At 41.0% G+C, this 24,189-nt stretch overlaps 1 protein-coding gene across 1 annotated transcript in view; it reads left to right on the top strand.

The window, feature by feature from the left end:
* Tsp2A (tetraspanin 2A) overlaps window positions 1-24,189 on the top strand; it is a 146,770-nt gene that overhangs the window by 28,917 nt on the left and 93,664 nt on the right. The gene's annotated exons all lie outside the window — the stretch shown is intronic.

Raw genomic sequence — 24,189 nt, 5'->3', positions numbered from 1 at the left:
TTATTTTTCTTCAGGTGGGTGATTAATGCGAAATAATTGATAGAATTTTGATTCGCGGAGTTGCGTGATTCATCTCTTCAAAAGTACCAGTGCCACCCCGACTTCCGCTCCAAAATCCTTACTCTATTCCGGCCTCCCGTTCCTTTATCCAATACTTTTTTCTGTTATAATCTTCTTTCTTCCAGAAAATCAGCATTCTACTTGTCCTTCCTTCTATTCTCAATTCCTCCATTCCACCTTTTTTACTCCTTTCCCACTCGCATTTAGTATTTTTTCCTGTTTTTTTCCTCACCTAGTTCTGTCGTCTCCGATGAATGGTTCATAAAAATTAAAAATGAATTACTCCGTCATGTTGGCAATGTGTCCTTTTCAGCAAATGTGAAGAGACTTCTGTGAAAATATGTGGCATAATATTTTCTTTCCCTTGTGTCATTTTTTATTAGTCATCATTTCCGCAACCTTTCCAACTTAAAATAAAAATGAATCATTTTACGACACCTCCGTCGAATCCGTCAGGTTTGTGACGGATCCGTCTCGTGACTTAATATTACCCGATCACGGTACCAACGCAAATACTTGGTTTCTTTTAATCTCTCTCACACAAGCGAAAGCCTTTCGAAAACCTCCCTTTGGTCTGGATGAGAGTCTTCATTGTTTGACAAGGTCGGGTCAAGTCGACTTTCTATGGCAATCTCATTGCCCACCAACTTAAATAAGAATAAATAGTGATCGCGCAGCCTCTGAAAGAAGCTGCCCTCCTGTTACCATATGAATCGTGGAAGAGTAGGATTTCCTTCTCTTGGCTGACTTGCAGCTGACATCTGACAGTTCCAGCATGAATATATCTTTTCTATTTCACCACAAAGTACCACCTGCAGGTTCCTTCCGACACCGATCCATCTGGTTGCTTCATGTTTATGTATTCATCCTTGCCTATCGACCTGCATTGGCTGTGGACGAAAATGGTCACTGAAAATACAGAATCCGCCGCAGTCTTTTAGACAGGCTTATCCATTCAAAATTCATGCAAATATATTACGATCTCAAAACGTAATTGGAGATAAAAAATTGTAAAGGAAATCAATTTGAGCAGTCTTTCCTCCAACGAGCACATCAAGAAAAAAGCAATGATGATTCATCATATTACAAAATTCGCACGTGTGTTCAGTGTTTACTGAATAATAGTCACGCATTTTTAAATTGTGTATGCATTTTCTTATTCTCTCTCGGTAGCATTTATACATTCCGCTAATAAAATAACATTTTTTAGGGGCCCATTTGGTTTATTTCATTTTTTTAAATATTAGGCAAAGAAATCAATATCCGTTAGCGTAAATCGTCTCCCAAAATACTTCTCCGTTTCTACTGCATAGTGTGAAGTGCATTAAGGTGTCAAAGAAGTACCCTTGTTTTCAAGCGATTGTATCAATTTGCTCATTCGTTAAAGTACATGGGATAATAAATTGAATATAAACCCAATGGAACTCCAACTGTTTTTAATAAGTAGTTAGTTAGCCCAGTTACAGTCAGTTTCTTTGAAAACTCGGAAATAATGCAAGATATGTAAAGAGTAATTCATTTTAACCTAGTATTAGAACCAGTAAAATATTTTGCTAATTAAAAATCTGATTTTTTTAATAAATTGTCGCCTGTTCTTTTTTACTAATAACCTTATCATTTTTATTAATTTCCTAAATAGACTCTATTCTTCAATATGTACTTAGTGGCAGTAGGGGAAAATATTAATCAAGACGTACACTTAAGTGCCGTTTCCAAAATGTATATCAATCGTCTTCGAGTAGCAATTTGGCGTCTTACGGAATACCTAGTCATGTGGCGCCATCCAAGGCAGGGCATAGTGAGACGTGCACTAAGCTGTGGCGGGCATGGAACTGCCTCTGTTTGGTGCCCCATTTGATTGACCCATCGTCCATCTAGACGCACTGCTACTGCCCGAGCTTCCTATTCTTGAGCAAGGTCAGTTCAATGACCGTAATATTCCGAGCGAGTTTTTAACTTTTTCGTATTTTACTCAAAAAGCATCAAATTCCACGTGATTGTTGATTGCGGATAGACCGTCAGGGCTATTCTGAAATTGACCATTGAAGCAAGTCCGCCTCAATATTTCCAGCGGGTGGAGTTTCAAAATTTCGCGATTCGCATGTTTTCGACCAATAAATCCAATGATATCGCCGTTCAACTTAATTCTCCAAACTTCCTCTGTCACGAAGTCGCCTTCTATTCAGCGAAATATATTCGTAGTCGGGCGGAATGGGGCACGTTGGCCGCGAGTTTCCAAGCAGACCCGTTGAATGCGGCGGATGGCTCCGTTTTCTCACCTGAGCGAGGGCTGTTGGGCCACGATTATCGCTACGCGGAGGGAATACTGTCATCTTGTGTGACATTCTTCATTAAATTGCTAGCGGGCAGCGGCATTTATATAGATAATCATCCGTCCAATAGCTATATTTTTTGCAAAATTTTATATTACTCAAGTCAATTTCGATGCAAATACATGAATTCAAATAAAAATCGCCAGTTCTGCGTAAACAAGGTAAGCTTCCTTTATGACATTCCATTCAGATTGCTCCTGAATGTTATGAAATATATAGCGTATACTCCGTAAGACTACCTTTGGCATACAAGGCATTTTAGAACTTTTTCATTTCTTGGCGGAGATTTTGCAAAATATATTGTGAATGTGGCAGGTTATCATGAAGATTTAATAAATAAAATTATCTATTTTCATCCATCGGCCAGCACTCATGCAAATGTAACAATGGCGCCATGGTAACAAAATTCATTGCTGTCATATGTGTTGGTGCATCTATTATTTGACATATTTTTAAGGGGATCAAGATGGTGCGGGGGCTAACGTACTGGCTTCCCACCCAGAGGGCCCGGGTTCAAATCCCGACGATGAATATTTTTCAGAGGTATCTCGATCCCTACTTGAGGTGCTTTGCCGAGGGCAGTTTGAGTGAATACGCCGTCCGTCGGATGGGACGTTAAACTGCGGACCCCTTGGCGCCTTTCGTAAAGAGTAGGCTAATGCCGACGCCGGGTTTCTCTCCACCCTTCATCCTTTACTGTCCATCCCTTATGGCGCAAGTGACCTCAGCTGTCGGTCGCCTCCCCTAAATACTACTACTACTACATATTTTTTTAATTTGGGAGTCTTTGCTCAACTTTCAATCCTGTGATTGAATTCCTGACCTCCATCGCATCTCATACTTTTAGCAAAAGAAGACAGTTGTCATCACGGAACTATTAAAATAATGATAGCCATTAAAACAACAGAACGGGCGCAATTAATCTTCATCCAGAGCTGTAAAATTCATGCATAGTGTAAAGAAGCGTGCGTGTAAAAATAAGTGAAATCGTTGTGCGAGCCTTAAGCAACTCGAATAAGCAGCAAAGTGGGTGTTAACTGCGCGACAGCCAATCACGTTGCGGATTCTGCAATCGTCATTAAAGCGTCACTATCCGCTATTTTCAATGCCTATCAAATGCCCCTACTTCGCTCTTGCGTCAGAGTTCACCGCTAACGAGCGATCATCTCTATCCAATGGAGGTCACTGGGCTGTGGACACCCCAGAAATGTTGATCGGGTCGGATCGCCTGACTTCGGCCAATAACTCCATGCCATCCTCGTTTATCCGTCCGATGCAAAATTTCCACGAGTTGCCGACGATCATGAGAATGGCGAATAATGGGCCCACACGGAATCGCGTGCCGCGGCAATGGCCTATCAAATGATTTCCGGCCAAGTATCCGTTTTTTGGCGACTTTCATGCCACTTCGTGATTTTTTTAAATGTTTCGGAGGAGTGCCGCCATTTCAGCAAGCACTTGCCGCGAGAGGAAAATGTGTTAAGAAGGCCCACATTTTAATAACCGGAATGATTCGGGTGGAATTTCAACTTCTTCCATCTTATTCAAATTCTCCCTGATGCACGCAAGTGATGTGTTGAAAAATCGCCGGGACTTCGAGGACTACATCCCTTGCGGTCTCTTTGATTCAGGCGCCCACATCGGTAGTCATTCTGAGTCAACTGCCGGTTAATTGCCGTGCTTTTTCAATCATCTGGAGTATTCACCTCTTCGTTTTGGGTCAAATAATACGATTAGCCTTAGAGGTGACGTTCATTACGGTGGACAATTACTACACATTGTGCCCTGGGTTAAACTACTAAGAGTAGAGTAACACTGGTTTTCTCGACTCTCATTGCAGAAATTTCGAGCCAAAATAACGTTTCTCCCTGATTCATGCAACAATTTTTCTTTCTGTTACGAGTTCAGCGTGGGTTTTAAATCTGCATCTCACCTGCTTTGTCCAGTACGAAATTTCTGCCGTGGTTTCCCATCCATATTTTTTAGCCCAGAATTATATTAATGGATGAGTAATTTACATGAACATGAATGACCAATGGATGTTTCCATTGATTCGCAATCTTTGGTAATCTATACCCGTAAGAGAAATACTACGATTATTTTACTTTATGTATTGTTGATATTTTTATTCATATAGTTGAATTATATGAATTAAATATTAATAATTACCCGCTTGATGTGCAAAAGTTGAAACTAAATAATTGCCCTCAAGTTTGAATTGAATATTATTCCATAAATCCTTCTATATAAGGTACCATAATTAAAAATATTCTTAATCATCATTCTCAAACTGGTTTTTTTTAATCGAGTGGAGCATATTATCAACTTTTAGTGGCTTCATCAATAGTTGCGCAGTGAACCATCCATTTAGGGGCATATTTGTAGAAGTAGATCGCGATAAAATGATAAACCACGTAACTGGTTTTAGAAAATATGACGAAAACAAAAATACTCAATAATTCTATATGTTAGGAACCAAACCGAAGACAACGACCCAAATCGCGGTCAATTTGGTGCCAGAGAAAAACATAAACCTCATCAAACACTCAATGCCTATTCGCAATAGCCACCCCTGCTGCTTCCTTCAACCTGTAATATGATCTCAAGTCCATCTCATGTTCTTGAAGAAAGCAGCCTTGGGACGTCCTCTTGGTTTCTTTCCTACGACTTTTCCTTCAAAACTGTTCTTAAGAAATTGGTCTGTTTTTCTGGTTTCTTTACATTTATTGACCCGTTAATGTTTCTTGATTTTGAAACACTTGCTTTTCCAAGGCTATTATTCTTCTCTTAATCACAGTCTCACATGTTTTTTGTTGTTGATAATACTCCCCAGGTAGCAAACATTTCCAATCTGAACCAAAATAGTGTTGTCTATTTTTAGATCAGGTTTGACAATTTCTCTTTTCTATTATCTTTATTTTTCTATTATTATTACACGTATACCTTAAACGTTTATCAATGCAATTTTCAGTTTTCGACCGAGAACATTAATATAATCCTTAAATGACTCATAATGTAAAGCGTACCAGGGCCCGTCAGTGGATTTCAGACCATATCCATTTTTCCAGCCCCTAAGACCAGTGTTCAACTAAAAATTTCACGTTCCTGAGATTTATAGCTATTTGTTACTAGATCAAATAAATACTTCCCACACGCACAGACAAACACCCACGGATGTGCAAGCAAACGATCAAAAAGTGTTCAAGGAACATCAATATTCCGGGAATGAACCCTTTTGAGGGGGGCGTGATTCCCCCCAGAGCACGTGTGGTTTAAATAGAAAAGAATAGGATCTCCAATAATTCTGGCACCTTTTTCTTTTCTCTTGAAAAACCTGCGTCGCTCAAAAGCCGGACGGCGGCGGAACTCAAGCGCTCTCTGCCGGGCATCTCCGGCGAGGCAGGGAAAGTGTGTTGATACGTACGGCCCCGAAGCGACAGTCTGCTCGCGTCACATATTTCTCTTCCAGGAAAAGTTAATCATCGCGCGGCTTTACACCGAATACTATAATCCGTTGATTCAAATGATACTCTGCACTACATTCACTGAAAAATGCTTCTATTCCAAGGATTAGGGCCACCAAAGGAACAGCAAGAAATACAAGGTTTATATTAAAAGTATCGGTTACAATTTTTCCCTGACGTGTGCGTGAAGAGCTGAATTCAGACCGTCGGTGAAAAGTGTGCGCATGATCGCAGATCGTATTGGCATTGGCAAGACATTGACAGTGCACACACCATTATCACTGAACATTTGGCGATGCGAAAGATCTGCGCTAAATTCGTCCTCCAGAAGACATTTGAACGGACGATCAAGAGCGGAGTCGAGCGTCTGGTGGCGGAGACCAGCAACGCCATCGCGACGATTCCCCAATCCCCTTACAGTCTCGACTAAGCACCAGCACACTATTTTTTATTCCCAAAAGACGAATCCTCCCGCAAAGGACGCCATTGTGGGACCATAAGTAAAGCCGTCAAAGAAGCTTACACGCGTACCCTTGAGGACTTTTCAGGGAATCCGTCTACCAGGGAGCATTCGAGTCAGGGAAAAGCTGCTGTGTCAAAAGTGTGTCGACGCTCAAAGGATACATTTTGAAGAATTTGGAGACATTACAGCAATATCTGAAAGAAATCTATTTTTTATAATATATTTGAAGAATGATTGGCCTCCTTTTCCTGTAAATTCACAGAAAACCGGATTTGTATCAATGAAATTTCATGCCTTGAAAGTAAACTTTGATGCATCAAAACCACAACGGATAAAAGATAAAACACACCCTGCTTTAAAAAACAATCATGGTTAGTGCACTTTGAAGTCGTAGCCATGGTCAAACAAGTGAAAGAGGAATATTTAGAATGCAATAAATCTCTTAATAACCCTTTGAACGTAAAAATGATCGTTTCCCGCAGCAAATGGTGGGTGGATTACCATAAAATACTCGGAATATTTATCTTTAGTCACACACAATGATCGTTAATGGAAGGATCGATATGGATTATGGCAGTGGTGAAGGTAGTTTCCTGTTACCCTGAGGAAGAGTAATGGGCTTTTTGTTATTTGCTGCGGCCAGAAAGCCGTAGAACTTACTTAAGTATGGATGAATACATATTCGAGATCAAAGTTACATTTTTACGAATTCATCCATTTTAGCTTGAGCACTAGCGTGAGAAAAACACGAGGGTTCGCCTCAAAGTAACGGCCTCATTAGAAAGATAGCAGAAAACCGCCAGGGGATAAGTAGGGAAGAGGTATCATTTCGCAATTCTCGCATCACACTCACGTCAGAGATGTGATAGTATCAAGGATCCGACGGAGATAATGTTACAAATCTAAATAATTCCAAAAATATTGAATAAGGATGGGAGATATCCCAAAATCGTTGTGAAATGAAAATGTGTTTGGGTCACTTTGGGTCAAAAACCCTTCAAACAAGAAAGAATGCAAGCGAGATGAGGACTCTTCGCAGGGTGGACTACTTCCAAAGCAAATGAGGAGTTAGACCGCACTCTGCATCGATTCTACCAACTATAAGTATTTATGCCAATTCTGGAACTCTTCCTCGCGCCGTACGACATCGATAGTCACAACATAACTAAGGCTAGAAATTCCAACGTTCAAAATGGTGTTATGATCTGCTCAAACTTTAACGAATACTTGCTAAAATAATTCTCAATGTGCCGCAGTTTAATTACTTGAGGCTAGCTACTATCCATATTTTCCACTCACGGTTTAATATGTAGCAAGAAAAGTGATTTAAGAATCATTCTTTGGCTATGCGCTCATTTAATTGTATATTTAGACGAATGCAGAGGTGAAGCACTTCTCCAATTAAAATGCTGGAGTGGTGAAATAAAAAATACAAATCTAGAACCCGCCGCAGTCTGAAATATCCCGAAAGAGCCTCGAACAAATCGATTTTCAAATACCAAACCGAGAAAAGAGTCAGGAGTTACGCAAATACATAATTTTTAAATCGTTCCCACTTGAGGGCGATGTACCATTTTTTTCGCATATGATTTTTAAAGAAACACACCATAAGGATAATGAGACTACTCCTGTACAAACGTTTGCAACGAACCCCGTTTGGTTTCGTTTCCTTCCCTTTAAATTACCCCAGAGGAGACAGCGTAATGCCGACAAGCAGAGGTGTTCTCGTCACTCCGTTTTAGTTAGCAGTGCCATCAGGCGGACAAGCCGAACTTTACGACACGCTCTGACATCGCAGGACGAATTCATAATGCCCTCGCCCCCCCCCCCTCCCCCGCCCAAGGATCGGGGGCCGTAAACTCGGCCCTCCGTCCTTTATGAAGGCGATTTGGTCAGCGCTCAGAGTCGAGCCACACGGGGCCCACGAGGCCGTTAACCATTTCCGGGGAGCGAAGACACCATTGAGGGGGAGGGGATGAGGACCTTTGAGGCCCTTACCGTCGCACCAATCCCCGCCCATCCCTCTTCCCCTTCCGGTCACAGGTGAGCAGAGAGGGCCCCGGGGGGTGGGGGTTGAATGGCAATCTGACAGGGACGACCAAAGGGCGATGGTGAACAGGGCGATCTAAATTTTAAGGTTTATTTATTTATTTATTTTATTTATTTTGTATTAGTCCGAAAACAGCACATTTTGGCATTTACATCGAACTATTAACAACGATAACAATGATCACATTTACAAACACCCAAGCCCTAGATGGAGCGAAACTCACCCAGGCGGGAATCGAACCCGCGACCCTTTGAATGGCAGACGAGGACGTTTCCCGCCGCCACCGGGGTCGGGGTTTATTTTATGTTTTCAAATTTCATTCCAATAAAACGCTAGTGACAGCTATTTGCATCGTCAAACGCAATTGTGCACTGAAAACACGTCTGCAGTTAGACGATTAATTGCGACAAATCCACGTGCGAAAGAGCAAAAACTGCCGTTGCATTTATAAAAGGAATAAAATTCATCATTTTTAATTACGAATTGCGTACTCATAATGCCAGTGCACTTCGCGATCACTAATAAGTCCCGCAATTCGGAATATTTGTCGTTCGGGGAAATCATCATGGAATGGAGAATCAAAGAGATAGTAGACTTCAGGGTATAGGAAAAATAAAGCATGATAATATGAATGAAGACAGGGTCATTGTTACATTCGCTTTTGTCGCAGTCAGTTACTGCCATCGCTTTTTCAAATACTTCGTCGGATATCCTCAATTCTTGAGTGTAACGATCCGTATTAATAATGAAGATGATATTAAGTTTAGCCTTCATAATCTAAATCTAATTCCAAAGAAACTGCGGGAGATGCCGCAACAGTAACTTTTAACGGAGTCATCCGCTAATGTGCATTTCAATGCAACTATTTCAGAGCGTAAAAATCATTCGCCTTGACTGGGACTCGAACCCAGATCCCTCAATATCCGGTCGAGTGCTTTAGCCACTTAAGCTACCGAGGCGTCCTCTTAAACTCTGAAATTTCAGAGTTTAAGAGGACGCCTCGGTAGCTTAAGTGGCTAAAGCACTCGACCGGATATTGAGGGATCTGGGTTCGAGTCCCAGTCAAGGCGAATGATTTTTACGCTCTGAAATAGTTGCATCTAAATCTAATATTATAAAATGTAAAGAGTTGGAAATTCGAACGCTAGTTCTATACGTGTAAGATGATGGAACTGTGATCGAATGAGAATAGTTTCATTGAAACAGCCCATCACAGCAACAGTGTCCAGTGAAATAAATCCCTATCGTTTTTAACATCATTTGTATGACCCACTTAAAGCCAGAGTTGTCATTTCGTAGCATCAACCTTCCTTTTCAGCATAAACGCAGCTTAATAGCAACTGTTTGCAATGAAAACGTTTTCCGATTTTTAGAAATTTGAAGTTGTCGAAAGAGCGGCAGCGCTCCTGAGCGTACTTCGTCCCTTCTTAGGAGTAATATACATATTTTTCGCTGAGAGAACAGTACTTAGGTATTTGAGTATAATATTGATATCCTTATCGCATTTTGTGATGATGAAATTACTTTTCTTTATTATTAAGCAACCAATCAATAATTAAGTCTTGAATACCGTAATAGTTTGTTCTAGCATTTTGGAATGCGTTTTTTTTAGCTTCGGTTAGGAAAGATAATCTGCTATTGAAGTGCGCATTTAATTAAATATTTTAAGTAGAAAAGGTAATATTCTTTTTTATTTCAAAATATGAGTTAGTTGGACATTATGAAACCGCACGACAACCGATCTTTTGTAAGGAATCGGAAAAGAAATACTTTGTTCTTCCACATATATTTTATTTAATACATGTTGAAGAACAAAGTATTTCCTTTCCTATATGAATCGCTTCCACATAGTGACGCCTCAAACCATTCTACGCATGGAGGATGCTTTTCCCGGATCTATGGCTTCATAAAAAAACTTAGGAAATGCGCAGTTAAAACCGGCAGCGGAGAGTAGGGCGTCGGTTGGACTAAACTATGTAATGTCAAAAAATAAAACACATGAACTGGGAACTAGGAGTGGAATTTTCTTCCGCTGTGCCGCCGGTTATTTGCATGTGGATTATTTGCATGAATTCTGGGTGTGCGGAAATGCACCTCCTATTTATGAGAGAACTGATTTATTAAGTGGTTCAACATGTCTCCTCGGATTTTTATTCATTCTTGCAAGGTCGTGTGTGCAATGAAGAATCTTCGTCTCTTTTCATATTTAGCAGTCAGTCGATTGGCGACGGAAAGGGCCAATGGAGAGGGAACTGGACGCTTGGGCTGGCCCGCCGCAGGTCGGCACGCGCCCCAGTGCAACCCCACGAGTTCCCCCTCGGCGATCGAGAGCATCCCCCTCGCTCTGGACATGCTAATAACTCACATAACTCCTATCTCAACTCTCAAACTGTTTCTCTCATCTTTTCTTTTCGCTTTCCCCTCTCAAGCATTACGATTCATTGAAAAAATAGAAACCAAAGGCACTTCGCATGTTTTTTCTTAAAGAATATCTTACATAAACCAATGTACATTGTACGCCCTTGAGGTTTAAATGGAAACTAATATTTATTCGTGTTTAAATATCCAATGCAAAAGTAAAAATTTTTTTTTAGAAAAAACTAGTTATAAATGTTGATAATCCATTAATCATATTTTATACAGAAATCATAGCCTGATAAGAATAATACCTTGGCTAAGTAGTTAAATAATTGCACAACTGTGAATAAATAAACTGTACTCTTTATCTTGCTTTAGGACGCATCTCCTGATAATGGAACCTAATTTTTAAAAAACCCGTCTATCTTTCAATGTGCAAATTCCACATTATTAACAAATTACTCTATGAAACCGAATTCTATCCATTGATAAATAATGATAACTAATATTCAAGAGGATACATAATTACTATTTATGATGAGGAAATTCAATACTTTGAAATTCAATTAACACTCGAGACGAGTTACCAGTTTGTGACCTTTGTTAAGGCACATTTGTTTCACAAAAATACATTCTTAAAGCAGTATGTCAAAATTTGTTGAAATGCCTACTTTACCAAATCACTTTAAAGTGATCGAATAATTTTTCTAGATTATCCCTATTCATTCAATTTTTCTATGCCCCGAGAAATGGAATAGTAATCCTATTTTCAATATTTCCGCTGCGCGAAGCATGAAGTAAATTATTTGACTTGTCAGCAACACGAATAAGTTCTTGACTCTAAAACTATTAACCCGGATATTTCAAAACTCAAATTATCCGACGGAAAGTGAGGTTTTAAATATTATTTCGTTTATCTATACGTATCTGACGCAAATTATAAGTATCTGCCAAGTGCGTATTCCTTCTGATACATGTATTTGAAGTGTGAGCTGGCTCTTGGGATATGCCATGGAAACCAAGTAGAAGCGCTTCGTGAAAAGTATTTCGCTTTAAAATGTTTTCTCCAAATCGTCTGACTTCCCGCCAATGAAGCAGAGACTTGGCTAGGCCTTATCTCGACTACGAGGGGAGGAAAAAATCCACCACGCCGTCATCTTTGCTAGGAGGTCGTCCAAGTTACTGCCCCTCCGAAATAATAAAAACATCTCGAAATGCCATTGCCAGCGTCTTGGAAGGCTCGATAACATTTCTGGATTCCTAGAGCAACTTAAGGTTTACAATTTCGACTCGTAAGAAGTTTAAAACAATCACTTCAGGGTTGGAGAGCGAGATTAAGATGCTAAATGACAGGTTCGAAACATACTTTATTCTATCTGTTAAATCCTAAAAATTCACAAAAGACTTCTCAAACAACTGAGAGAGCACTATTACAGCTTGTAGTGACATTGCAATGCAATATTTGAATATCAATATTTTTATTAATTGCATACTATGTGTTTAAGTTAAAAAGTTCTGTTAGACGTGCTACTAGTATGCATGTCATTTCGAGCGTTGATCAAATAAAATTTGGCATTCTCAGAGGGATTTTCTAAAACTGTAGCACTGATTTAATTAGTTTTCGCCGATTTCATCTTTCCACTTCCATGCTGTCCCTTTGCCCGCAGATCTTCTTTGTCCGCGGCAAGTTCCCGTTTCAACCCGTCCCCGTAGAAACTGACTTTGCAGAACGTTAAACGTTGTACATATCATGATTACGTCAAACGATTAACCCCATATTACATCAAAATTACTCCAACGGAAGAGTCTCAAGAGAGTTTATTGTAGAAAATGTCAACTTCTACGTAATTACACCTGATTTTTACGAAGTTACCGACTGGAATGCTCTAAATTCAAGTATAGTTGACACCATTTCATCTTCACCTGCCGGGAAAACGCGGGTCACGAAGGGAGAGGAATTGCTATTAATATTTGGATTCCATACAGCCAAGGCCTCGACTCTAGGAGAGTTCAAACTGCTTATCAAAGCCTCATTCGGTTAGATTTCTATTTGGCTAATAGATAGAATAGATAAAAGCAAAATGTCTAATGTGAGATTTTTTCGAATAAAATCAAATTTGTGACATCAAAAATTTTCGGCTCAGTCTAATTTGATTGAATAACAATTTTTGCGATTAAATTGGGACGATCTTGCTTATAGGTCTGAATTGCAAACCGTCCCAGGAAATATTATTTATTCCTCGGTGAAAATATATATATATATATATATATATATATATATATATATATATATATATATATATATATATATATATATATATATATATAAAATTAAATTGAAAGAGATTGAGCGGAAAATATACGTTCCGGAAATCGTCCACTCCCGATGGAATACGAAAAAGTAATGGTTTGATGCAATGCGTTTATAATTATTGGACTTCTTTTTTTTGGCAAAAAATACGTGACAGAAAGAAATGGAAGGTTTTGGGGAAAATCCTAGAGGAAATTTGGAACAAAAGATAGTTAAAAAAAGCAAGGAGGAATCTATTGAAATAACATAATTCAAACCATTGGCTCCAATACCCCCGAGCACACGACCTCTTACCGGAAGCCCCCTTCTCCCCAGAGCCCAGCCTCCGATGCCCCCCCACTGCGGTGCCCCCCGCAAACAGGAACAGGAATCCCGATATTTGAGGTACACGAACTTACTGTGCTAAGCTGTGAAATTTGACATCAGAGTTTTCAAATTTTCAATCACGATACTAATAATTAAGTAGTAGCAAAGTAAATCTCCCGAGAGAGTCCTTTCTAAAGAGCAATTTTCCCCATAATGTACGGAAGTAGGAAATCTGATCCTCAAAATAACCAGCCGAAATTTTATATCAAGCCCCTTAAATTTAGTCCAAATTATCCAAGACTTCGAAATAATTTTAAAAATAATTTTTTTGGCAGTAAACGCCTTTCATTTCCCATTCACAATCTCCGTCGGATCTCCCGAGGGCGCCCGAAATGCCAGAAGAAAGGCACGAACTCGAAGTAACCAATCGATCAATCAGAAACTCTTGCCGGTCCGTTCTCCACTGCATAGAGTGAAGAACGGGGAATCCCGACCCCTTGCGCCCTCGTCCCCGGAGACATTCGCGGCGCGAATGGGACGCCCAAAGATTAAGAGGAAGAGGGGAGGAGAGGGCGAATGGACGGGGAAAATTGAGTGACCCCCTTGGCGGGAACAGCGAAGAAGAGAGGAAGCTTAAGAAAAAGTACCCAATGCCCAAGGCGCCTCCCCGAAATGTGACCGCAGGAGGTGAAAAGAAGATCAAATAGAATGAAAAGGGAAGCGAGTAATGAAGGAACATTGGCGTCAATCGAGTGATTAAAAGGAACCTCTGGTCGTGTTGGCTAAGGCATACAACGCCCCCCCCCCCCGCTATCACACGCCCCCTCCCCCCTTTGAACCCCGTTTGTCCCTCGTCCCACCTTCAGCCCTCCTGCAGCCTCCGCGACGGCTTCGGTAAAATCCGCCGCGAATCATGAAGGCGCCCAGGCGGGGCTGCGGTGGACATCCATGGCTCGAAGAGTTCATTGAAACAGTGGCAATGCCTCGGAAACCAGTATTCAGGGCGTGCATTAATAACCTTAGTTTTTTTTTCCTGACCAAACCTTAGAAGGAAACAATTATAATTTCGTGAGATGAATCTCGTTTGGATCCTTTTTCTAGAATAAGTAATAGGAATTAATTAAAAGCATCTAAACAGTAATTTTGGGGACAAAGTTACATTTAGCTATTGTTTAACTACAAGTGAAACTGTAGCAATATGCGAAAACTTACTCACCATCAGCGATACGCTGAAACATGTCTCTAATGTTTCAAAATGGTTCAATTTTCAAGCATTTTGTAAAGTCGCAATGTCAGTGATAGTAATTAATTAATTTAACACACGTGCCACATTTTTCATGCTACCACCAACGTCGGCACATTTACTTAATCCCGGAGGGTACTTTCTCCTACAGCTATTAAATGCGGTAGAAAGGCATTTAATGAAACAAGGAGGAATAATGCCTTTAGGACAATGACATTAAAAAAACTAGTTCGTTATGTTGAGTAATTGTTGAAATAAAAAACTATTTTTCGCTTTCCACAAACTAATAATTCAGTGGGATTGAGAAAGGGGTTCTAAGATATCGCGATGTTGCCTGAGTGACACAAGAGAAGGCATTTTATATAAGAAAGGGGGCTTCATTAATTCCAGTGTGCAGATTTTTTCTTATTTTGTCTTATTTTGAATATGCCGAAAGATATTCCCCCGACCGGCTCGTAATAGTCCAGGGCAAAGAGGCCACATTGCAGTAATATTATTGAATAATTAACGATGAAATTGTTTTCCTATCGATGCATTCGATTAAAATAAAACGCGTTTGGATATCTCCTCATCAAGCATGCCAACGGTCCCTAGAGTGGCACGAGTGACTCATTGTTACCCCTGCGAGGACATTATACCGTACTTTGATTTTTACAAGATGCACCTTTTTAATATTCCTGCAGAAGGCCATTGTTGCATCAACAAATTTCTTTTTTCGTCAGAACTATGCACTCGCAGCTAAAGACGGACAATTTCGTGAATAGGGTGAGGTGTTTGATTGTGAGAGGCGGGGAAATATTTTCACCGCAATACAACTTCACTTGCTGCGATGACCCCCTCAATTTAAAATACCTCATCGGAATGCCAACATAGATCGGAAATCGCCAGCACATAAGAGACGGGTTCGCTAAAGCGATCCGCGCGTTCATTGGTCCCCACGCCTCCGTCCCCTCCTCACGCATCCCAAGTCCCCTCGGCCGAAAGAAGGCATGCGATGTTCCCCTCAGCCGACGGAGAGATTCGAAGCACAGTTTACTATAGCACGACGCTACGATCAGTTTCTCACACTTTTCAAGGAGTTTAGAATGTCTCATCTGATTGCTAATCCTCCTCTCCTTCCCCCAAAATCTCTCCATTCACAGTCGTAAACTGAAATTTCAAAACAAAAATCTCACCTAGAGCCTCCTTGGAAAGTTTCCCCAGAGGAAAAAGTGGTCGCCCCACTCTCTACGAGGAAAATCGAGGAAAAGTGCTCGAGGGTGGGGACTCCGTGAACCACTTGCATGCAATGGGAATATAAATATCCGAGGCGACATCCAATTCCGGACTGGGCCCATCGTGTTTTGTTCACCCATGATGCAAATCCGAAAACGTGGAATCGAGTTCTCTTCAGTAATACAAAGATTATATATGGGCGATTGCAAGTAAAAATAAACTTCAAGGTTTAACTTCCTTGGTCCAATAGAATAGAGCAAACCTGAGCATTTTAAACGTAAAACGAACGTACCTACGGCAACGAAACAATGGAAAAACGAAATAGCTAAGGCCGTAAACTTGATTGGCACCGTGTTTAAGGGGGTAGGTAAAAACAAGGCGAAAAGTCAGGGAAGAATTGAAAACACACATTCGATCACTCGGGTGTTGTTTGGGAAACAGTGGCCCTCGTCAGCCTAAATCGCACATAAACGATGCAAAAATAACTTAAAGGAAACAAACTCACAACCACTCGATGACTAGGGTGTGTTAAGGAATGACAGTGACTCTCGTGAATGGCATTCACACACACACACACACACGCACAAACACTCTGCGTTTTCAAGGATTTCTTCTATGCTATTTCCCTTCGGGGGTCGGGGCCTTACCCGAACGGTTCAAAGGTCATTCACAAAGGTCACTGTTTTCGAGCACACCCGAATGATGAATGACTGTGAGTTTGAAGTTGTTTCCTATCTTTTTGGAATTTTTCATTTCTCCTCGAGATTGACGGGTCCCTGGCATTGGAGAAATCCTTGCAAACTCAAATCATGTTTACGACCTACTTGCTATTCTGTTTTTCCACTGAGGATTTTAATCCATCATTTTGAGGTTTCAATGACAAAGCTCACGTGTGCCTGAGGAGAGGTCATATCGTCTAGTGGTGGAGGGGGGTGGGGCATTGGCATGCTAAGCGGGTAATACTGTAAGCGACGGGGACCGCTAAGGATAGTTTACGCTTTATCTTTCATTACTCACGCGACGCAAACACTCTATTTTATTACAAAATCAGTAGACATAGCGTTGGAGTAAAATGCCATTCTGTGGAGTCGTAATATGCCTAATCAAGGGCCACGCAACTTTCAAAAAAGGAGAAAAACATTTGGCCGGCCTGCTATTGTCGGAGTGATTATCATTCAGCTGGCTACAAAAATAAGTGCGAGACAATTCAATCTCTTCAAGCAGACACACCTTCAATTTTTCGTTGAAATTACTTTCAATTTATTACTACAAGTTCGACACGAAGCAATTTTCTCCATCGGATACATTGGCTGCGCAGATAATCTTCGGCGATTGTTTTTTCCTTCTCCTGTCGAAAGTAAGCTGAAATGGTGTCGGGAGGCATTTCCGGAGGGTAGTCCCGCCCTCTCTCTGTATCTAAGTATTTTCCGCGAAGTACAAGTATTTGGGGACTCGGGGACGTCATGCGCTAACGTGTAAGCCAGGGGCCCGAAACCAGCCCGAAAACTATTAAGAGTAATGCGACATTACTTGACCTCACTCTCCGACGTTAGGGCAGGCTGTGACGTAGACGATGACGCATTCTGATATCAGAGTTGTGGAGGGGGTAGCGGGGTGCTGGCAAGCACGTACACGCAGCAGGGGCGCCGATCGTGTGCGCCCCCCCTCTTCCTCCACCGCCTCCCCCTCTCCCCTCCCTTCTTATCTCGGAGACAGGAGTTGATTCGGCGAAAGAGAAGAGACGAAGCGGGGGAGGGGGTTGGCGGGAAGGGAGGATGGAACGGGGGGGGAGGGGTTGAGTGCCTTATCGAGTCGGGAACGCTCGTCTATAAAATGTGGAAGGGCGGGCGGCGCAACTATGTGTGCCATGGGGGGGAGGGGGGAATAGAGTTCCCAGGGGCGGATTGATGGTCGCCGACGATGGGCGGGTATAGGAGAGGGAGCAGCCGCCCCTTAACTTCCGAGATTGTCCGCTCCGTTTGGAAAATACGGCCATTTGAGGCCATGGAACCGACCGCATCTGCGTTTTCACCGCACCCTCCAAGGGTGTGTGGCGGGGAGTGCCAAAGGACCATCCAAGGAGGCGGGGATGTCTGTAGATGAGAGATATGTTTTCATGAATAAATGACTCCATCTTTGACTCGTCGTCGTACTGAATTGAAAGCGAGTAAACAGCGGAAGCCCCGAACAAATGTTTCCTACATCCTCAAACGCATTATGCAACGCTCTAGTCCGATCCTGCTCATTTTTGGACTCCTAATTATTTACGCGATAGCTTAGGTAAATTTTTGACATTAATAACTTTGCATTAAAGAATATTATCTTTATTAATTAATTTATGTACCTTGCAAGCGGCCGCTAGGGTGTGTGGCAGGGGGTGAATACACACCAGAATAATATTCACCCGAACATGACCATACCGCGGTTGGAAAAAGCTATTTATGACCCCTTATCGTTTGTGGAAAAAATGCCATCTTAAATCTATCTTTTCTACGCTTAATCTGACTAATTTTATTAACATGACCTCTCCTACGATGGGGGTAGTAATACATTTTCAACATCTCTAATAAAGGGGCTCCCTTACTTACAGGAGATTTAATCTCTAATTAAACCTTCGCCCCGTGATTGATTCCCAGAACCTGGGGAATCTTGAACATCACTATGTGAAATACTTCATTTTCATTATGAAAAAATGGATTAAAAGAGTGAATTTTTAGTGATCATAGTAAGGTACTCACAGAGAATCTGAAATACAAATATTCCTCGTACATTATCACATATTACAACCAGCATCACTTCAACTACCTATAGATATACAACATAGCACAGATGGATGTGTAGAGTAACAGTTAGATTGTAGATTTATTCCGATACCCCGCATGCTTATGAAATTTTCTGAAATATTGCTTTATCCGCGTGCGAGCGGTGGTGTAGTGATAAAATAAGTAAAATTATAGGCAATGAGCTTACCTGTCTATTTGTAATATCTATAGTTTGAGCAGCGTAAAACAAACAGTTCATATTTTTCAGAATGTTTGATAAAGAACACATAGGACATCTAACCAGTCTTATCTCCAACGATAAGAAAAGGGAATAAAGGTTTGGAGAGCATTTTCGCCCTCTGTGGTGAGTTTGAAAGCACGAGAAGTCCTTAGACAGCTACGACTACTTGAATCGCTCGTGTTGCGCGTGAAGGAGTAAAATTTAAACAATGAAATAGTGGCAGAAGTGACTTTTGAGTTCGAACCCCATGCCCATCCAAGTCACGGGCGCCCTCAGCACGTCCTTCGAATCGTGTGAAAACTGAGAATCTCCGCTCTGGAAGGACGAACTCCTCTTATCGGATCGATCGCATAACGGTTCCCAAGAAATTCGAGAAGATATTCCGTCGTCAGACATCCTCATTCGATACTACGAGGTTAAGTGACAGAGGGGGTGTTCAAAAGTTCCTGCCTCCATCCACTTTGCAGCCACTTCCTATATTTAAAAGTCTTCGAACCAATCGCTGTGAAACATTTCAGTCAGATGGAGAAAAAGATCTAAGCAAAAAAATCACTGCAACGCTAAGGTTGAATATGAAACCAACAATCGAAAATAATACAAGGGCTGTCAAGGAAGGAACTTACGTTTCGGCCTAGCGTGGCGGTGGGTAGTTAGGCTAGAGCCATCATATTTGGCGTCTTAACGTCCCTGCACTCAGTACGTGTCTTGATGTGGCAGTCTGCAGACTGTGGTCTTTCTACTTAGCTTACTGGGAGCTGTTGAAATGTGCGCTGCAATAGTAAATCCCACGAGTTGTCAAGTTCGATCTGTAATCAGGATTTTACTGGAAAAAACCACATTCCAATTGAAATTCTATTGGTAACTATTTGAAGTGTGTACGGAGACGGAATAATGAGTGAAGGCTGAGTGAGATAGGGGTGCATTCAGTTTCAAAAAGACCGCACCAATATTCACGGCGATGACTGCAGTGGTCGGCCTAACCTCGTGACAATTAAAAGTACGGTGAATAATCAACGAAAACATTTGTAAAAGTCACCAATATACAATTACGGATCTCTTGCTAGACTTTCCTTGCAACTCAGCACTTTGAAAGTGACGTAGAATTGCATGCTGTTGTAAACGAGTGGCTAAAATGTGATGTGACAGATTTCTTCAGAGACAAAATTGAACAGTCTGTGCTTCGTTATGATATCTGCAGCTATATAATACCTCGTAAGCCGCCGCAAGGACGTGTGGCGGGGGGTGTTAGGTCAACACCCGTAAAAAAGAACAATACCACATGCAAAAACAGCGTCATGGAAAACTTCACTCACAGCGATGCACACACTCATGCAAAAATCCCTTCATACAACACTCATGCAAACACATATACCTTAAACCAACAAATAACTGCACCCCAGGATGCAGCACGAAAGCCATGCAACAACACGCAAGCCAGGACACAACAGGCAAGAAGGCGAAACTCCACCACCACATGAACATACCACCCGAAATAATCTCCCCCAAGGAGACTGTGAAAGGCAGGGAATGCGACTTAACGTTACGGTAGTGGGCGGGTCCCCCCGAGGAGAGGGACGATGGATTGAAGGGGAGACTTAAAAACAGATGAACAGAACACTAATGAGGTCATTCGGAAAGAATGGGTTATGATAACAAAACACACGAGGTTAGTGAAAGAGCATGCATTTAAGTAGAACAAATTATTTTTTAGACGCTGAGGGTGGCAAGTGAAATTTTTGCTATCTATAACCCTGCAGTTGCTATCCCTTATTGTCTGTGGGAATAAGGAGTCCTTGAGTCGGCTAGTTCTGGCATCTTTTTCCCGAATTTTATATACATGATCCAAGAGACCAATGTATGTTGGAGTACGAATAATTTGCGAGATCTCGGTGCTGAAACATACGGATCTGAATTTATTTAGTGATTTCAACCTTGCATTGAAGCACCTCTCTTCTAATGATTCCCACGCCGACTCCACAAGCATTTCGTTGAGTGATAAAATGCCTCAATTTGAATGTATTCAATATGTAAAAATATCGTTAAAGAATGAGCCTAATGATGTACATAATACAACTTTGTCTTGTAACTAGCTTTCTCTTTTATTTCGAAACGTAAGTTGCTTTTTGGGCGACTCTCGCTGACAACTCGCGGGATTTCTGTGCAGCGCACAGATTCGCAGTGAGCAAAGTAGAAGAACCACAGTTATGCACACACCACGTTTAGACGTTTCGACAGATAGATGGTGGCTCTAGTCCTATCCATCGACACGCTAGGCCGAAACGTAAGTCACTTTCTGGTCAGTTCTCGTATAAATATGACTTGCTTAAGAGCTGCAGAGACAACAGATCATGCACCTTTGAGTCAAAATTAATTCTAAAGACCGCTACATTTTTTTGCCTTGTATTATGACGACAGGTAACGAGAACGCCATGAGCTAATTTTTAATACTCTTTCGTAAAACTTGCACCGGGTTTCCAACTTCGATTTTGAATGTAATGATGGCAGTAGTAACAAACAGAAATATTTATAATAAACATAGGCCTAATGAAATTAAGAATACAAAGTAACTTTCCACTGTTCTTTATTAGCGTACGACCGGTTTCAACGCTCAAGCGTCATCATCAGGTACCCTCAAGTACCATCAAGTACCTGATGATGACGCTTGAGCGTTGAAACCGGTCGTACGCTAATAAAGAACAGTGGAAAGTTACTTTGTATTCTTAATTTCATTAACATGAATTTCCACAAGGTTGAGCCAGAAACAATTGAAACATAGGCCTGTTGAAATTGTTAACTAAATTCCGGAAAGTTCCTCTAGTTATCGCCTCACACTTACGGCTGACTGGTTAATATACTCATCCCCATCTGCCACAGTTTCTTTGGAATTTATTCTGATTAGGGATTCTGAAATATTTGGATGAGATGCCACCGGATTGCTTTCGTATATTTCCACTAAGCGCCGAAGAGTAAGCAGGAAAAGTCAAATTCATAAATATGTACTAATTATTCTTCTAAAAATTTCGAATAATTGATTTTTTCCGGATATTGCTGGAAAGCCTCAACATTCTTCTTTTTGATATTTTAGCACTTACAACCACCATTAGGGTGTATGGCAGGGGTGAATAGACTCCATGCTAACTGTGACCCTACCTCGGTCGGACAATGTTATTCTGATCCCTTGTCGTTCGTGGAAAATAAGACATCTTAAATCTATCTGCTGTACATTTAATCTCTCTAATTTTATTAACATGATCTCTCCTACCGAAGTACGATGGGGGTGACTATACATTTTCAACATCCCTGATAAGGAAATTTCCTTCCAATTTATGCAAGAGATTTAATATGCAATTTAACCTTCGCTCCTCGAGTGATTCCCAGCCTAGCTGCTCTATCAATCTGACTTTTTGATGATCCCAAATATTAGAAGCATATTCTAAATGAGGCCTAACCGGCGACAGATAACATTATTTAGGACCTTTTCATCACATTTACCCAGTACTCTTCTGATAAATCCTAAGTTTTTTTAGGCATTCTGGAGGGAATTGTTCTTTTCCAAAAATTAATCACTACGCACTTTTTTAAGTTTAATTACATTTAATTAACATTAAATTACATTAAAGTGAAACGCCTTGAGCGTATTTTGTAATATTTTACGGCAAAACTTAAAATATACGAGAAAATTGTCATTATGAACTCAATGGTTACGCAAAATATATATTCTTCAGAATTCTTCAGAAATTCTTCAGAAAAATTGATTTATTTCAGATATTGATGCAACTCCTCAAAGTTCTTCAAAGTACATCCCTTGGGCGTCAACACACTTTTGCTCTTGGCTTTTCTGCGACTCGAAGGTTCCCTGGTGGGCGAATCCCGGAATGTCCTTAAGGATACGCGTGCAAGCTTCAATGACGGGATTCATGGTCCCATGGTGGTGTCCTTTGTGGGAGAACTTTACTTTTAGGCATGGGAAATAGTCTGCTGGTGCCAAATCGGACTGTAAGGGGGTTGGGGAATCGTCGTGATGACGTGGGAGAAGATCTTTGCAAGAGCAGACCCTCGACTCCGCTCTTAGTCGTCCGTCCAAAGACCTTCGGGACGAGTTTAGCGCAGATCTTTCGCAACACTAAAATGCCAGTGATAATGGTGTGTGTACTGTCATCTTATCGACGCCAATAATGCGATCTGCGATCATGCGCGCACTTAACAACCGACGGTCTGAATTCAGCACTTCACGCACCACACATCAGGAAAAATTGTTGTCGATACTTTTTATAAAATCCTTGTAAGTGTTGAGCTTGGTTGAATTCTATCGGCACCTTAAGGTTTATTAATTTGTTTAATTTTTTGCCCTGAAATAATCCCCAGATTTTGAGATCGCACTACATTATGTAATTCGGGAATCGTGAAAATGGTAAGAAAAGAAGACGGAGAGATTGGAGGAATTTTACTCTTAAAGGTTGGGCAAACTCTAAATGCGAATGAGTTTTTAAGGTGCTACTTCCAATGTCCAAAGTGGATTGATGACTTAATTCTCGCGTGCATACCAAACAACAGTGATTGAGTCGAGTGTTGGATTGATAGTGGAGTTCACCACGTGGGTCGTGCCAAGTTTGTTCACTCGAGGAAATAAGCGCGGCCAGTTTTCTATGCTTCCCACAGTTTTCCAGGAAGACCTGGTACCCATAAAAGCACTTGGAGGAAGAAGTGAGCGTTCTAATTCACAGAGAGTTGACCCCTGGTCCTACGGTAATTAGGAAGGAAAGACATGCGAAAAAACATAAGGTGCATGAATGTTGAAGGATTACCATTAAAATAGTATAAGGTATGATGCCGAAATTTGCTGAAACGCGTTGTACTGAGGAATAGAAGTCTGTGGAAAAATACAAACTCATTTTATATGGACATTAAACAATTCCACGAAGTGAAGCCTGAAAGTGTATAGTATATGACTGATAAGAGTGTACAGAAAATTAGTCTACTATGTAGGCTAACATACAAGAGCATCTTTTATAAGGGTACTTATCCCATATAAGGGCATCGAAATAGTAATCCTAGAAATACACGGCGAAATGGAATTCATAGCGAAATAGACCCCCCTGCCAAACACCCTAGCGGTGGCTTGCAGGGTATATAAATAAATAAAGAATAATTTCACTGATGGTAATCTAATATTAGTTCATACACCAAAAAGCACTCTGACTTTCTTATAAGAATTTATATGATATTTCTTGGACATAATAAGCAAAAATCTCAATCAAAATGCACAACCTCCTTGTCGCCACCCTAGGAATGAAAATAGATAATCGACAGTGTGATTCATGCTGATGCAGAGAAGGATCCCGAATTGAATTGAATGTAGATTTAAGGTCCAGCGGACGTCGCA

Source organism: Hetaerina americana, unplaced genomic scaffold, assembly GCF_022747635.1.
Source record: "Hetaerina americana unplaced genomic scaffold, ioHetAmer1.1.p SCAF_20, whole genome shotgun sequence".
NCBI classification, from domain to species: domain Eukaryota; kingdom Metazoa; phylum Arthropoda; class Insecta; order Odonata; family Calopterygidae; genus Hetaerina; species Hetaerina americana.
This window is presented reverse-complemented; position numbering and strand designations above follow the sequence as displayed.